The following is a 19,205-nucleotide window of genomic DNA, read 5'->3' on the forward strand; positions in this document are numbered from 1 at the left end:
CAGTTAAATGACATGGAAATTTTTAATAAGTTCTTACTGGAAATTTTTAATAAGTTCCTAATCAAAATAACGTTTTTTAAAAACATTATAAATCTATTGCTAAAGGAGTGAGGGGGGCGGGGGGTTAGGGGGAATTAGAGAAGTAGTTGTTTAAAAATTTATTATTTATACGAATATCATTTGATAGGGTAGTAGGGATTGGCTTTAACTTTAAAAGTAATAGATAAACAAATAATGATTAAGAATTAACAGAATATATGTTTTTATTGTAGGTTAGCTTGAAGATGTCAAAAAATACTTAGTGAAGCAGTTTTAAAAAAGAAGAATAGAAAAGTAACTGGCAGAAAATAATGTACTAAGATAAGTTGTTAAAATATCAGCAATTTTTAAAATAGAAAAAAAATCAAAATCTTAAGACAATTATTCTTAAGACATAACAGAGGAGAATTTTACTGATTTTTCAACACTCAAAGCAATTCAAACAGCAAATGAAGTTCTTTCACAAATCTGTTGGATTGGTGTAGAAATAAACTGTACCAATAAAGGAAAACATGGTTTTACGGACAATAAGAAGCCTCAAGATGTAGGAACTTTACAGGGAAATTTTTTACAATTAAAATTTTTTTTTTCCAATTATGACGCTGTTTTAGCCAACCAAACACGAAGGCATTACCAATTACTTGAGTCAGTAGATACAAAACGAACAACTTAATTTGGCTGCTGATAAAGTTAGTGTCTTTGTTAAAAGGAAATTTGAAGAGACCACTTTCATAAAAGTAATAACAGATAAGACGCAAGATATATCAAAAACCAATCAGCTAAGTACAGTATTCCGTTATGTTTTGATAAAAAAAGGTAGTGGAAAAAAAAAAATTTGAGTCTTCGAATAAGGAAAACTTTTTGTGGATTTACTCAGGTAACTGATTAAACATCACAAAGATTGGAAAAAACAGTCTTTAAAGTTATATAAAATTTCATCGATGTATCTAAAGTAAGTGGTCAAGGTTACGATGATGCTGCAAATATGAATGGAGCTACATTCAGAGTTACCAGCGAGAACTAGAACATTTTCTAAAAGCTAAAGTTTTGTTAATCTTCATAGCATTTACTTAAAGCCAGGGCCGCCGAAAGCCGTCACGCCGCCTAAGACTGCAACCCTCATTGACGTATTTATTTATCAAAATTTTCCTAAATTATAGATGAAGGACCTTATTTTTTTTTAGGTAACTTCTTTTCATTTGGCGCTCCTTGGATATTTGCCGCCCGGGACAAACTGTCCCTTTCGCCCCGACCCCCACCCCCAACCCCACCCACCCACTCCATCCCCTTCCTTCTAGGCGGCACTACTAAGAGCTATATAGTAATGAAACAATGTTTAAATTGCTTTTATAAGTACTTTTGATTTTTTTTATGTTAAATAAATTTTTTTATGTTAAATAAATTTTTTTATGTTAAATAAATTTTTTTATGTTAAATAAATTTTTTTATGTTAAATAAATTTTTTTATGTTAAATAAATTTTTTTATGTTAAATAAATTTTTTTATGTTAAATAAATTTTTTTATGTTAAATAAATTTTTTTATGTTAAATAAATTTTTTTATGTTAAATAAATTTTTTTATGTTAAATAAATTTTTTTATGTTAAATAAATTTTTTTATGTTAAATAAATTTTTTTATGTTAAATAAATTTTTTTATGTTAAATAAATATTTTTATGTTAAATAAATTTTTTTATGTTAAATAAATATTTTTATGTTAAATAAATTTTTTTATGTTAAATAAATTTTTTTATGTTAAATAAATTTTTTTATGCTAAATAAATTTTTTTATGTTAAATAAATTTTTTTATGTTAAATAAATTTTTTTATGTTAAATAAATTTTTTTATGTTAAATAAATTTTTTTATGTTAAATAAATTTTTTTATGTTAAATAAATTTTTTTATGTTAAATAAATTTTTTTATGTTAAATAAATTTTTTTATGTTAAATAAATTTTTTTATGTTAAATAAATATTTTTATGTTAAATAAATTTTTTTATGTTAAATAAATTTTTTTATGTTAAATAAATTTTTTTATGCTAAATAAATTTTTTTATGTTAAATAAATTTTTTTATGTTAAATAAATTTTTTTATGTTAAATAAATTTTTTTATGTTAAATAAATTTTTTTATGTTAAATAAATTTTTTTATGTTAAATAAATTTTTTTATGTTAAATAAATTTTTTTATGTTAAATAAATTTTTTTATGTTAAATAAATTTTTTTATGTTAAATAAATTTTTTTATGTTAAATAAATTTTTTTATGTTAAATAAATTTTTTTATGTTAAATAAATTTTTTTATGTTAAATAAATTTTTTTATGTTAAATAAATTTTTTTATGTTAAATAAATTTTTTTATGTTAAATAAATTTTTTTATGTTAAATAAATTTTTTTATGTTAAATAAATTTTTTTTGTAAATTTTTCTTCAAACTTAATTTTTATTTTATCTCAAGAAAAATGTTTTTTGTTTCTCACATAAACATTTTTATTTTTTCTCTTTAATTATTATTTTGTATGAATATATTGGCCATTTTTTGCTATGTTTTTTTTTATGTTTATTTATATATATTTCTGTTATATTTTTATACATGTATTGAATCCATTTATACTTTTATCACTTTTGGTGATTCGATCCAGATGATTCATATTTGCTATAAGTATCGATTTTCAGCACAAACAACAGCTAAAATAATAGTATTAATAATACTTATTATTATTATCTAATCGGTATTAAAAATGATCGTGACCTGTTTCTGTTTTCTCTTTTGCTTTTTAAATAAAATAATCGTATAAGAAAGTTATATTTTATTATAGCCTTGGGTTTCCAAAAACACCGGGAGAAATGTTACGCAACAGTCATCTATGTTAAAGATACTTTTATGTCAAAAATATTGAAGTTAATAAGTATAGAAATGGTCGGTGTTGAATAGACTTATCAAAATCCGTGCTTTACGGGTCAGGACCGCTAGTTATATATATCCTTGCTAGAAAACAAAACTATAATTACAACTTTTGTAAAAAAAATCATTAGTACAAGTGTTGTCATAAGTACAAGTTTGATGTTAGATTTTTTCGAATTCATTTTCAAAAAAAGTATATATTATAATCATGCTCATTGATTTCATGATTCAGCTCGATTTGTGAATAAAGACATGCTTCAACTTGAAATCAAAAAATGCCCATTCCAAGGGTCCTAATAAGTGTGTGTGTGTGTGTGTGTGTGTGTGTGCCTATATATATATATATATATATATATATATATATATATATATATATATATATATATATATATATATATATATATATATATATATATATATATATATATATATATATATATATATATATATATATATATATATATATATATATATATATATATATATATACAATATATATATATATACAGGGTGGGCCAAAAGTCACTGACCCTTTTTACTTTTTAAATTCTTTTTTATTTCTTAATATTTTTTATTTCCTTAATATTATTTATTTTTTTCAGATCCTGGAAATTAATTATGGAGAAATTCAGTACCGTCCAACGTACACAAATTGTAAAATTTTACTATCAAAATCAAGGCTCAATAATTCAAACCCAAATAGCTTATCGAAGGCATTTCAATGTGAGAGATGCTCCAAGAAGGAATGCAATTAAGAGCATGGTTTAAAGATTTGAAGATCAAGAAGCTATATGTGATCTGCTACGTTCTGGAAGACCTTAAGCTGTTTGTACGGATGAAAACAAAGAAAAGATACGTGAAAATCTTGAAGAAAATCCAACAACTTCCACCTGAAGACAATCATTGGAACTTGGAATTTCTCGAACATCTTTTAGAAGGGTTATGAAAAGTCTAAATTTTAATCCATACAAAGTGCAACTCATTCAACAATTGAAGCTACAGGACTTTCAGCCTAGACTACAGCATGCCGTTCGATTACGAGAATTCGCTGAAAATGAACTAAATTTTTTGGATAAACTAATCATGTCTGATGAAGCCCACTTCCACCTAAATGGGTTCGTCAATAAACAAAACTGTTGCTTTTGGGCAACAGAAAACCCAAGAGCTGTGCATCAAAGAGAACTTCACCCTGTAAAGTGCACTGTATGGTGCGCAATAACTTTAAATGAAATTATCGGGTCATACTTTTTTTGATGGCATGATGATGGAAATGCTGTGACTGTGACAGGAGAGAGGTACAGAGCGATGCTTCAAATTTTCTTATGGCCAGCAATTGAAAATTGAGTTGGAATGTGGTTCCAGCAGGATAGAGCAACAGCTCATAATGCAAGAGAAAGTATGTAATTACTAAGGCAACGTTTTAATTGAAGAATTATGTATCGATTTGGTGATGTCAATTGGCCATCTCGTTCTCCTGATCATCCCAGACTTTTTCATGTGGGGGATATCTAAAAGAAAAGGTTTATGCCAACAAGCCACAATCTTTAATGGAGCTAAAGGAAAACATCACTAGAGAAATAAGAGAAATAAGCCCAGAAACTTTGAAAAAGGTTCTGGCAGAGGTAATCGAAAGAGCTGCAATTTGTGAAGCAGAAAATGGAAGGCATATGCAGGATGTTATTTTTCACACTTAACTATAAAGTTTCTAAAGCTTACTAAAAGTAAGTTTGTGGTAAGAATAAAATTAAATTTGTGATAGAAAACCAATTTCCATCGCCTTGACTTTATGATACTAAAATTTCATGGATATAACTGTTAGAATAAAAAAGTTATTTAAAATTGAAATGACTCAGTGACTTTTGGCCCACCCAAAATAAAAAAAAAATAAATAAAATCGCCCCTTTACTAGATGGTCTGGATCCGCCCCTGATTGGTAGGAGGATTTTTTTTATTGTTGGAAAAAAAAAATAACCGAAAAAGTGGTGCGCAATTAGATCCAACTTAATTTTTTTTTACATTTATGTACTGAACATATTTCATATTTCCAAGTCTTTAACTTCCATTTGAGCAACTTTGCACGACACAATGATATACCCTTGCACCAATAACTAATCATACCCCCTTGCACTAATAACTACTTTTTAAAACTAAAGCAAGAACAACAAAAGTTAAATTTTATTAATAATAAAAGTTAAATTTCAAAAAGTTTTAATTTCATAATAAGTATTTCAATTATAAGAAAACATCTTCTACTCATAAAATAACTTCACTCCTTCATAAAATGAACCTTTTTTAATGTTTGTTTACTCGAAATTTTTTTGTTACAACTTTATGGACTTTCGAAAACCGTGTATCAACGTAGCATTAGCGTAAGTTTTTACGCAGTAATTAGCGGCTCTTATCTAATTAAAACACTATTCAATTTTGTTTTGTTAAAATATTATCATTACACGTGAAAGAATCTGTGGAGCAAAAATTTAATGTTGAAGTATAGATATTTATTTTTTCATAAAGAAAAACATGTTAGCTAGAAATCCGCCCATTTTGTTTGGAAATCAATGCATAGGAATATTTATTTTTGAATTTATAAATATCATTTTCGTGAAATTTAAGAATCCTCAAATTACCCAGTATTTTTTATGAAGTTACCGAGTCCTAAAATTGGTTTTAATTGATTTTTAAATAAAAGTAAAACTTAATAAAATTATTTAATATTATAACATTATTAAATACCTTTCTAGAGTTTAATTTCAAAAAACTTGTATTTTTATCGTTTAAAAAAAAAAAAATTCTATTTATTTTAAATTTTGATCTCGTTAATTTAAATACAAACTTAACTCGAACCTTTTTTTATTGTCATAGTCTCATCTGCGTGCGAGTTGTAAGCTGAAAAAATTATGTCGCATACATTTCTTTTTAGCAATTATAACAATATTTCTTGAGCAATTAGGTGTAGCAATTTTTTTCTCCCTTTCTTTTCAGTAACAGAAATATTTTAGGAAAAAAATCTACAATAATATGTTGAAAATTAAACAATGAAAAAACTACAATAGAAAATAGTCAAGGACAGCTTCCTATTAAATGTCTTAACGATTTGGATAAACGACATAAACTTTTATTAACATTAGGGTAATAAAATTGTCATGAAATGTTTTATAATTATATGACATATAGGACGGCTCCTAACTATATAGGACGGCTTTCTTAGTTCGTAAAAGTAACTCTGTAAGTATCCTACACAATAGTGGTGGTGGTTAGTAAATATCCTTCACAATAGTGGTACCACTCAACACCATAAGCATAATAAAATATCTTTCGTGTTTAACAAGTGATATTATGTTTCAATGTAAGTGTGAAAAACAAGATTTTTATTTCAATTGTGTTGAACTCAATTTATAATATAGCATAAAATTATACAATATATAATATAGATATATAATATATAATATAACATAAAATAATTAAATCAAGTCAACTATTTTTTATTATTGATATAGTTAGTTTTTTTCTTCTGTGAGTTAAGGTGGTAGAGCACAAAAAAGACACTTTTCATGAAAGATTCAAAAAAAAAAAATTTTAAATATGCAGAAATGCTTTACTAAGAAAAATGAAATGTTTCTGCAAAAAAAAAAATTTGAAAAACTTTACCAAAAATCCATATTGGCGCAAAAACAGTGTAAATAAAGACCTAATTCTTATGTTTTTAAAACACGTTATCTTGAGTTAGACTTAAAAACCCTTAATCAAACTTTGCAGATCTGTTGATGACCTTATTTTACTCCATTAACCAGATGGCATTTTAATTAGTCCTTTTATATGTTAAGATATTACCTTTTTTTTAAGAAAAGTTAAATTTTGTACGATTTACAAGCAGTTTAAAGAAGTTTAAACTAAAAATAATAAGTTATAAAAATAATTAAATAAAATCTATCTGTCAAATGAATTCTAATGTTGTTAGGAATATGTCCTGAAAATTTCAGAACAAAGCTTTATTCACTCAGAAAAAATCGTGTTTTGAAATCTTGTTAAAATATGAAAAACTCAATTTGCAGAAAAAACAAAAATAAGTACAAAATAAAGAAAAAATCACATTTAAACAGTAAAATCATGTTAAAATCCTCCTAAAACATATGAGTCTTGAGGTCACTTTGCTTTAAGATTCTTGCTAATTCCTTTTTTTATTGCTCTTAGTTTTTTTTCTCTGTTTCTTTACCGTTATAGTAGTCTTACGTTTCATTTGTTTTACTCTCACATTGTCTGCTAAACTTGTAGTCGATTGTGTAACATTTCCTAGTATTTCAAATGCTCTAATACTTTAAATACACCATTTCTACCATCATCGAAATGTAAAATGGCAGAGTTTACACCCATTTTCATAACATCTTTACTAACAAATGTGATTTTAGGTACCTTGGACCATATGAGTGAGTTGAGCGTTTTATTTGAATTTTGTGTTTGACCATGCAAACAAATCAACAGTAAGTCATCTTTTAAAATGAGATTTTTGATTGTTAGAGAAATAGATATACTAGGTTTGTAAGTTTTACTTAGAGTCCAATATTTGTACCAAGATGAATCATTTCGTGGACAAAACTGATGTCGTTCAGGATTCAGAATATCTGTAATTTGAAAAACTATTGCAAAAACAGCTTTCTTTATTGGATACAGATTATCAAGGTTATTTCTAATAGTACAACCAAAATAGTTCTACATTGAGTTAATGCAACTTTCAACAAGTTTCCCTTTTCCTAAGAGAGGTGTTTTAGTGCCTTTATGAGACTTAACAATTTTATGCAATTGAGTACCTAATCATTTTTGGAGATGAGCAACACACTCCAACTTTATTGGCGTTATATCATATTCACTATATGGGTTGGCTTTTACTACATCCATAAAAAAATTTGTATCCCCATCTCCTAATTATTCCTTATAAATAAGAGTGTTCTTGAACAGAACGCTTAAATATGTCAACTGCTCCAGCTAATTCCATTGCACCTGATGACCCATTATGGTTAATTTGGCAGTAATGGTTAATTTTACAATGATTATAATCAGCTTTATTTTCTTTTCCTAACCACATTCTGCAACCATAGCCATGTCTTGATTTTATTTCTACATCAACACATTTGTCTGCTGCTCTATAGCAATGATCACCCCATGCAAATGTGAATGACCACGCATTTGCCATGATCCATCAATTGATATATGAACACATGGAATACCTTTGACAGTTTCAATATGAGGAGCTTCTATTTGCATGCTATCTGTGGCAGCAATTTTATAAGCTTTCATGACCTTTTTGTTTACACAACAAAATCCATTTTTTGAAAAATATTTAAAGTTCATTAAAGATGCAAACGTACTTATTAATGAAAAACCACAGCCAATTTCATGGAAAGCTATTACAGAACATTCATTTACCTTGTATGTGTTTTGACCTTTAGTTTCCTCCTTTTTCTTTATTTCAGGGAAAGTATTATTTTATTACATAAACAATTATCACAGTTGATTGTTGGAACATGAGAGAACCCTTGTCTTTTTAAAATACCATCTTTTACAACAATGCTGCAAAAACATTCTGAACATACTTGAGTTTGCAAAATGCTTTTGAGTAGATAAAAATGCACAATAATAAAATAATCTTTTGTTTGTGGAAAAGAATTAGTAGAAAATTCAGTTATTGTTTTTGAAGAAAGTTCCCTTTCACTTGAACATATAGACTTGATACAAGAATTACAAAAAACTTCAACATTCTTTGGAACATTACATGCTCTCTTTTTTCTTCTGCTAATATTTTGTTTATTTGTTTTTTTAGAGCTAATTTTCTTTCTTATTTGTTATTTATGGTAGATCTTATAATTTATTACTAATTAACAATAAATCTCTAATACAATACTAACAATAGGGTCTAACATGAATCTATAAATCGTGCTTCGGCAAAAAGCTAACGTAAATAGTATTGCAAATGTAGATTTTTATCACATTTCCAAAAATAATTTCTGTTCCATACATACATCAAAAGAAAGAGGATAAAATTTTGAATAAGATAAATTAAAAAAAAAATTCATATTTTGATCAAAAATGTGTAATTTACTTGTGCTCTACCACTTTAAGCAAAATAAATTGTTTAATAAAAATATTAATAAATATTTAATCAAGATAATAAACTTGAAATTCATTTTAATTGTTAAAACTTGGTTTTAAGTATTCATAATTTCATGTTGTAATATTTTAGATTATTGTTTAATATTTTAACGGTAGTTTGTAGTAGAAACAGTAGTTTGTAATGGATAGGTTAATTTGCATCGGATATGGTAGTTTAACATTAGTTTAATTTCTATCGTCTATGGTAGTTGTAATGAATAGGATAGTTTGTAATGGATACAGTAGTTTGAAATGGGTACAGTAGTTTGTAAATAGAGAAAAACAAAGTAACATTTTAACTCAAATTTGCTCATATGATATAAGTTTTTTAAGTTTTTGAAAAAATTATTAAAATAAAAAAAGCAAATTTTAAACAAAAAAAAAATTTGTTTTGAAATTTCTTAAAAAAATATCACCAGTTATAAACTACCTTTTGGTGTATTAGAAGTTCCGTCATCAAACATTTCTTTGTACATTTGATTTATATAATTCAAATGTTCAAGTATTCCAACATATTTTCAAAGTAATATCGGTTTTAAAAGCGATTAATCTTTTTTAAAAATAAACCGGATTAAATAAGAGATTGGATATATTGTTATTAGATATATAGACAGTAACTAAAACACTTGTGAAGATTTTTTTAAGTTTGTTGACTGTCCTTAATTATTTAAATGTACCCTTAGTCTAAAATTATACGGGTATATTTAAATGATTCTCTTTCTGTTGGTTAAGCAAAGCTAATCGGTGCCTATTGTACTTTACTAGGTTTAAAAACAAAATAGTCTAGGCAATTTTTTTTAACAAGAGATTCTTTATAGTTAATGACTGAATTTTCTTTCAATGTAACTTTAGTTTTAACAAAAATTTGATAAATTGAATTTTTTAGATTACAATTAGACTCCAAGATAAGCAATACGATATATCTCAAATTTCAGTGTCTTGAAATTGATAATTAAAAAAACATGCTTCAAGAAATTAAACTTGGTATTGATTTATTTCATTATATTTGGTTTAATATTGTTTTTGATTTAGCGTCTAGAAAATGTGGAAAGGAAATCAATCATCATAATCACTCGTCATCTTTAGTATCTAATTATTTTAACCTTTCTATCACTTTACCTGTACTGGATCATCTTATCAGTGATCTTATTAATTATATAAGATTATAAACAGAAAGTGTGTTGGTTTATATGAGACATTTACAGTTTCAACCGCCATGTTAATTGACTGAAAGCTAACTTAGATTGGCAAATCTACTTTCAGAAGTTTCTAGATATCTATCATTCTTATATTTGCATCCAACCTCTATTCATGCAGAGTTGGTATATGGGTGCCTCTTTGGGAAAAATCAATCAAAATCTCTATCTAATATTTCTTAAACAAAAAAGTTATGACAATGACTGGTTTCCCCAATGTTCCTTAACTTTTTTAATAATTCAATTTTAGGTACAATACTTAGAGATTAAAAACTTATTCAAGAAGTATCGTGTTAGAAAAGTGATTGAATGGCATTGCCTTAACGTCAAATTATACAGAAATTATTTCAGATATAAACTGGGTTTTCAGCATATTTTCAGCATCTGGAGAGAGACTTTTAGAGTTTTTTTTTACAATTATTTTTTTATTGAAACATTTTTATCATTTTCTCTTAGAGCATCTTATTGTTTATTTGTTTTAAATGTTTAATAAATAAATTTATTTTCTACTTTGTGTACATTTCATGATCTTCGACTTCTAAAATGTTAAATGTTTTAAAAAGTGTTCTAATCTAAATGCAAAGTAAACTAATAAATAAAAAACTTAAATATGTGTATAAATTTTGTTAGAGGATGCCACAAAAAGAGTGCTTAGTATTCGTAAAAAACAAAGATGTCATAAATTAGCTTCATGAACATCCTATATATAGTGAGATTGTTCAAATCATTTTTTTATTTTTTTTATATAGTAGTATAGAATAAGAAAATATTTAAAAAAAAAAAAAGATATAATAGTATCATGATATCTATGCGTGTGCCACAGAAGCTGTTCAACCCTTTAATTTAAGACGCTCATATAAAAAAACTGTCTGGCAGCGTCTACATGACGTAATTATTGGACGTCTTTTGCCGTAGACTAGCCGACGTATTAAGTAGTTGCGATTATGACGTAGTTTTCCAAATTTTAGCTACACCTATATAAAATCCTAGATCCGCCCCTGAATGTTTTCTGTAAATATACATTTATTTCTATGCAATGTTAACCAAGGTTTTTAGTTCTTATTCTAGTTCTAATTTACCAATTGGGTATGGAACCTAAAAAAGACAATTTTTTAAGTCCCGTGCTCACTGGGTAGTATAACTTTTAAAATAGGAATAACCTTTGTTCAATAAATTGCGCATCAAAAATATTTAACAGCATAATATAAATATAAAAATATAATATAAAACCATATATGTAATACTGTAAGAATAATTCTTTATAGAATTTGCATTTTTTTTTAAATATAGCATTTTGAGAAATGCAATTAAAGGGTAGTATTTTATTGAATAAAAAATCTTTAATATATACATTTTTTTTAACGTTTTGGCAAGACTGTAACTGTTAAAGCTAATAAAAATAGAAATTCATTAAATTATTTATTCAACAAACAATGCTAAACAATGAATGAATAATATTTGTCTACTGTAAAAAAAAATACATTCTATTCCTTTAAAAAAACACGATAGCCGAGAGCCACTCGATTTTTGCGGCTCCAGCTCCGGCTTGGCTTATTCAACAAACAATAGTTAAACAATGAATGAATAATGTTTGTCTACTGTAAAAAAATATACATTCTATTCCTTTAAAAAAAACACGATAACCGAGAGCCACTTGATTTTTGCGGCTCCAGCTCCGGCTTGGCTTCACAAGCCTGGTTGCAAGTTTTGATATTTTTACTGTCACTAAAAACATTTCAAAGGCTTGTGCTGTCATAAACGACACTCTTTGAAGTAATTAAGGCAAGAAGATTTTAAACAGTTGCATTTTTGTTTCAAGGATGACGAATACCTTATTGCTTGACATCTTTTGAGAAAAATAAACACATTTATTCACTGGAATCTTGTCAGTTTTTTAAAATGTGAATGCAAAAACATTAGGTTTATGATTACTTTTAGTATTTCGTTATAAATAGCAGTAAATAGCATAAGAACAATTGCTATCTACTTGTTTCATCCTTTTTAACATTTTAAGTTGATAACACCCACACAATCAAAAAGTCTTGACAACTTTATTGATAACATTATACTTTTGTATAAAATATAAGTTTGACTGTTGCTCCTAAAAACTTGAGTTTAAACTGAAATCAGGAAAAATAATTTTTTTTATCAGTTAAATAAATGAACTATTTATCCGAACATATTTTTTCTACACAACAGAAACAGTTTCATTTTCTGTTATTTAAATAAAGTCTAAGCAAGCTCATTTTCTATTGTTTAAAGTCTTAACTTTGCAAACTCATATTTAAACAAGTTTCATTTACTTGATTATTTAAATTTTACAAAATATAAGACAGTTGACGTAATTAGAGATTAATTTGTCTGAATTTTGACAAATATATGCCAATCCTATGCAATTAACTTCTAAATAAAAAATATTTTTGAATGCACAAATCACGTGATCTGAGAACTGAAACAAAAAATACATTCAAAACAAAATGTAGAACATTAAATACATTTTATTCATAAATATTATAAACTTCGTTATACTTCCTTGAATAAAGGCTTTAAATAAGTAAGAAAATTCGCAAAATTAATATTACAAATTGCGTGTTTTTGACGGCAATAAAGGCGTTTTATTGTCAAAACAATTTTAGATTTACATTTACTACGTAGAAAATAGTTTTATTGAGCGAAAACACAAAAGGTGCCACGCAATGTGTTAAAGAAAACTTGTTCGCGTTGTAATTATTTTATGATTTTCATAAGTATATATTTGGTCATCTTTTTTTTTTTTAAAAAAAAAGAACCATTAAGTAATTGAAAAAGCCCATTATTAAATTAAAACTTTACGTATGTAAAAAAACTACATATTGCTTTCAATTAGCGAGTTAAAAAAATCGTATTGATAAAAATCAATGTCACTAATAAATAACTTCGACAATTAGTTATTATGTTTGGACCATTTTTATTTTTCATTGCTTCAACTTCAACCACGGAAAAACACGAAAAAACTTCAGAGCGGAAAATAAAGTTTCGAGGAAAAACATACAATAAAAACAAAAATGAGTTACCTTAAATGTTGCATTTGTTTGTTATTATTTTTGGTGCTTTAACATCTTCAATACCAATGATAAAAATAAAATTAACATTTTAAAGAACTAGTTTGTGTTTTGTGTTTTTCTGGCATATTTCAGGCATATTATATTATATCTATATTTCATTAATTTTCTAAAAAAAAGGATTAAGTTAAATGAAAAATAAGAGCTAAAAATGAAAAATAAAATTATTTCATGATAAATCAATATTGAATAATTCGGAAACTAATTAAATAATGAAATCTTTAATTTTTATATTACAAAAGTTGTTATGTGCAAGACCAGATTAGGTTCTCGGGGGCTGTCATTCAAAAGTTGTGATTCAAGGCTTGTCATTCAAAAGTTGTTATGTGCAAGACCAGATTAGGATCTCGGGGGCTGGATGCATAAAAATTTTTGGCGCCCCATTTCTAAAAAAATATGTACAAAACGAATGTAGTATATAAACAAAAATTTTTTACTCACAGAGAAATTTTTCTTACTTTCACATGGGCAATTATTACAACGTCAAAATTTTTATTTCTTTTAATTTTTATTAACAAAAGAGCATTTAAACAATCATATAACAATAAGTAATGGAGATCTAACTCTTACCATTTTTGAAAATGTACTTTCTGCACTACAATTAGTTATGGGAAGGGTTAGAAAACCCGATATGCAATGTCAGCATTGGAAAAAACTGGTTCTAATTTATTCCTACGAATTGCTTGTAAACAACAATAGTTATGGGAAGGGTTAGAAAACCCGATATGCAATGTCAGCATTGGAAAAAACTGATTCTAATTTATTCCTACGAATTGCTTGTAAACACTCAATTGCTTGGAAAACTTGACAATTTTATCATGGAATTGTGTCTCATGTAATTGTAATTGTGCACCATGTAATTTTAGTCTAGAGGATAAATAGTACTAAAGCAGCAACTAATACAGGAACGGTCATGGTTGGAAAACTATTTAGGAAACCAGACTTTCCCTATGCAAACTTGTAAGCGGAAAGCTTTTTATTCAAGCACATTTTTAACTTGTCTTTGATAAGGAAAAAGTTATCAATTTTAAATTTGTCACTGCCACTTAGAACCACTTCATTTTGTCTCTATTCTCACCAACTCCTAAATTACGCATATTCTTTCTTGTATTTTCATGCTTGTGCTGCTTGGAAATAATGTTTGGGAACATTCCAGCACATTCCTAAATATCGGTTTAAAATTGTAATGCCTTCTTTAGTGTCTAACGTTTTTTTTATCTTTATCTGGAACAATTAATTTTAAGGTCTCAAGGATATGACTGTAATTTTGCATGCTAAAGATCATTAAAACAGTCTGGCATTTGTAATTTGTTTATAAAATGTTTTAAACATTTCCTCTTCCCTAATTTCCTTAGTTTTTTTTAAGTGTTTAGAATTAATGGGTCAAACTTTGAAAGGATCTCCAAGGCCCTGAAAAAGTTTCTGTTACTGAAGCCACCTACTTTTTCTGTGTTACCTCTAAGAGCTTGACTTTGACGGCACAAAAACCTCAACAGCTCTTCTTACAACATTTCTTTAGTAACTTTTTTCATCTTCTTTTAACTGCTGTTTCAACTGAGCATCAATTTTTCTTTTTACTGTGACTATATAGCAGTCGACCGCATCAGTGTGCTGTTTGCTTTGTTCGTGTGTCTTTATAGAACAATGTCCGTATGACCAGTCATCGAATCTAGTTCTAAAGTTCCTATCAGAATCTTGAAAAAGCTAGCAGAAAAATCAAAAAATTTTTCCATTAGATTGTAAGTAGATAATATCTTTCAAATTTTACCCTTATCTATTTTTAAACTGGAAAGAAAAATAGTTCTGAGAGCAGGATCTTAAATTGGTTTTTGTTACTTATTGTTGCAGACAAAAATTTTGTTTGTCACATTTTTGTTTGACACTAAATATCACAGGCAAAAGTTTTGATCAGGAATTTCTTTTATAGAAATCCAGTAGCTTTGCTTTTCTTTTCACAATGTTAGGTCAGATTGACATATTGAAAAACAGAACAAACAAAAAAATAACTGTGCAGATATTTTTATGTTTTAGCTTTTTATTTCATAAGTTTGTTAAGCAGCAAAAGTTTAAAAATTTCAAGCACATTACATAATTTATATTATGCTTATAAAATAAGTTTTTTTAGCCTTTTTATCAATTATATATATATATATATATATATATATATATATATATATATATATATATATATATATATATATATATATATATATATATATATATATATATATATATATATATATATATATATATATATATATATATATATATATAGTATATTACATTGAGTTTAGAAGTAAAAATTTACACATTACAAAAAAAAACTGGAAATTATAAAGTCTACAATCTTACTACTATAATAATCTTAAACTACAAATACAGATTAAGATGCGAGCCTTCTTCTCTCGTTTAGTCATATTATTTTACGTATTAAAAACTTTAATATTTTATACAGTTTTAGGCCTTCACAGTATTTATATTGAGGTCCCAACAAACCCACAATAGTGCAATATATATTCAAAAATTTGCGGGTCCCTGTTGAGATCCCATATTTTAGAGGCCGAACGCTGCAGCACCCAGGCGCCTGGGTTTATCTGGCATTGGTTATGGTTGATTTGAAAATTATTTCGCATGATTCGAAAGTTCTTATTTTAATCAATTTATTTAAACACACACATTAAAGAACAACTTATCATTTCAACGTTTATACAGCAACAAAATTTCAGCGACTTGTTTTTTTTTTCTTATGCTAGTTGATATTCAACGACGCTACGTTACAAGGATATTTAGAACAGTTTTTTTGACAATACCCATTTTGATTAAACCCATTTAGGCATTCAAATTTGATAAAACCCATTTAAGAATTCTGTGATAAATTTAGTTGAGATTATATCGCCTATTATTCGCCTTTTAGACAAAACCAAGTTTATTCTACTTTCAGCCAAAAAGTATTTTTGTATGCCATTTTTCAAGCTACAAACCTCTTATTTGTGATACGGTTTGCTTTTTTTTTGTGTGGTTCTAAATATTTTCAAGTTTTATTGAAATCAGACAGTGAGCGTTTTATTTTATTTTTCATAAGTTTATTTTGATATATCTCTATTCATTCAAGATTCAAGCATTATTAAATTATTTTCAATTCAGATATTTTTCATGTTTTTTTATTCAGACATTTTCCATCCATGTTTCAATGCAAATATTCTTTTAAGATATTTAAACCAATTAAATATGTATGGACATTTTTTTTGGAAATAAACGTGTTTTAAAAGTACAACATTAATTTTTAAATAAGAAAAAAAATTTCTTTCGTTTTTTTCTGCAAAAATTGATAACCTCAATTGGTATCAATCAATTAGTAACTTTTTTGTTGCTGCAATTGATTGGAAAATTCAAAGCTATGGAAACACTCAACTCTTTTAACTTTTAAATATCAAAGGAAAAGTCTGATAAAACAAATCAAGTTACCATTAAAGTTACATATTTAGTGGTGGAAAACTTATAATGTTGAAAGCAATAAAAGTTGTATAACATAGTTCAATATGTTGAGAATTTCAGCATTATATCTCATTATTTCAACATGTGCAAAGTTTATATCAAAAAATTATTGAAATAGCTAAAAAACAATGAGTAAGTTTTTTATTCGATTTTATTGTTTTCACCACAAGCATCGGTCTCTATTGATAAAATTAACTAAATGGTTAGAAAATGGTAGAAAGAAATAAAAGTTAATGCTTTTTAATTAATTTTAACACTTATAACAAAGTTTTTAATAATTAAAAACCATTAAATTTTTTTCTACTGTTTAAAAATGTTTAGATTAAAAAGCGTTATTTTTTTCATTTTACCGTTTTTTAGAAAATGAAATTTAAATAATAATCGAGATTTTCTTAAAAATTCTGTGAAGTTTTTTAAAAGATGTTTGCCTTGTTTTATGGCCGATTTTTCTGCGAAAAAAAGGTAAACAAGCCTTGTATTATACTTAAATTTATTTATCAAGTACAAAATCAAAAGAAATTTTTTTTTTATATAAAATTTTCTATGATTGTAAGTGGTATTTGCATCGTGTTCACGATGCAAATAATCATCTAATGGTAATAACATAAAAAAACATTTTTATTAAACTGCTTGCAATTGAAGAAAATTTTTGTGTTATTTAAGAATACAATTAAAGTGAAGTTCCTCCATTAATTTTACAGCACGTTCAGCAATTTGGTTAGATCTGAAAATACGTCTTTAAATACTTAATTGCCTTCTTGCACTTTATCCTGATGAGTGAGGAAAGGAGTTTATCTAAGGAGGTTTCATTGTATTGTTGTGAATATAACCAAGCATTTGCCTATTCGTAGCAGACAAAGTTTGATGCTGTAGCAAGGATGTTGCGCCTCTCTGGTATCAGAAAGAATGCTATAACAGCATATAGCGCACGAGAGTTCCATCTTGCTTGATGTAAATTTGCACGTTCCCTCCAGCTGATTTGAGGCCAAAGTGAAGTTGTTATACAATGACGATATGCCTGACATAGTTCATATAAGAACTTAAAATCATCTCGCCACCTAGGGCTCTCGCCAGTGTTAACATCATCTATCGCAACAAGGTGGACATCAGCTTAAATAGAGTCATAGTTTTCTGTTAACTTGTCAATGAAGGAGTAGTTGGGTTCTAGTTTGCTCGTCGGCTCTTGAATAAGAAAATTCATGACATGTTTCAGAAGGAGGTCAAAGACATGGTGCTGACGGCCAAATATTGTGGTTTCTGAAAGCCCTTACTTAATACATCATCCTATATAAGTTTTACAATCCTGTGCAAACAACAAGTGTTTACTGTGGTTGCTTCACAGATTATCATTCAAATACTTACCCAAGAATTATATTCATCAATTAGATGATCTAGTTCCATGTAAATGGCTGTGGCATAACACTCTCACATTTAAGAATACCAAGTTTGATACAAGTTATCACATTTTTTAACAGAAATACTTGATACTCTTTCTCTTGCAATTTTTTACCATCAATCTGAAGACAGTAGGGATTTTTGCTTTAAAGTTCTTGAGCAATTTTGGTTTTGATTTACTGTACTTCAGAGATTACTCGTTTCCAGACACCCGCCTGACTCTGACCCTGTTCGGCAACGGTTGCAAGAACATCATGTGCTTTATATATAGAAATGTTATTAATCAGCACTAGTAAACCAGCTATTTTAGTGCTTGCTCTTTGGTATTCCGGCTTGCATTTAGGAGATAGAGATAATGCAGAAGAAGTGGTTGGCGACTCAGGTGAAGAAGCAGAGGTTTCAGAATCCGAAAATTCTGCTTGTGAAGGTTGCGATTGGACATATGCTTGAGATCAAACTTTTGATAGTCTAACTTGTTTTCTTGGATAAATTGATTCTAAAGGGGCTTGTTTAACCATCGAATAACTAGTCTTTGCTCCACTCTTAACTTGCCTCTGCTTGAGCTCTTTATCTTCCGTGCTTTTCCATTCTCCATTAATGTTGGTAACATCAAATAACTGAGTAATTGTTCCAGTAAATTTATCAGATGGTTTCTTTTTGCTTTTTATCATTTAAATCAATTAGACTATTGAGTTTCTTTGTGATGAGAGCGCTGGATAATAGTGGAAAGTCTAGAATTTCTCTCCAGAGAAATTCTATAAACGGGAATAAAAATTTTGATTTAAAACAATCGTAGTTTTTCGCTATTGAACAGAAAAGTAAAGTTTGTTTGCATCCGTGGGAGATTGGTTAGTTTTTAAACTAATCAAATCCTTGAATCCCTTTTCTGTTTAAAAGAGAAAGGTAAATTCTTCATCCAAATGCACCTATT

The 19,205-nt window shown here is 27.1% G+C and overlaps 1 protein-coding gene across 1 annotated transcript in view; it reads left to right on the top strand.

The window, feature by feature from the left end:
• The first annotated feature begins 16,832 nt into the window (after window positions 1–16,832).
• Window positions 16,833–19,205, top strand: part of LOC100208588 (dynactin subunit 5) — a 33,070-nt gene continuing 30,697 nt past the window's right edge. The window contains exon 1 of the mRNA XM_065803717.1: window positions 16,833–17,011. The gene's annotated coding sequence lies outside the window, so the exon portion shown is untranslated. The remainder of the gene's footprint in view (window positions 17,012–19,205) is intronic.

The sequence above is a fragment of the Hydra vulgaris genome, chromosome 08, assembly GCF_038396675.1.
Source record: "Hydra vulgaris chromosome 08, alternate assembly HydraT2T_AEP".
Lineage (NCBI taxonomy): Eukaryota > Metazoa > Cnidaria > Hydrozoa > Anthoathecata > Hydridae > Hydra > Hydra vulgaris.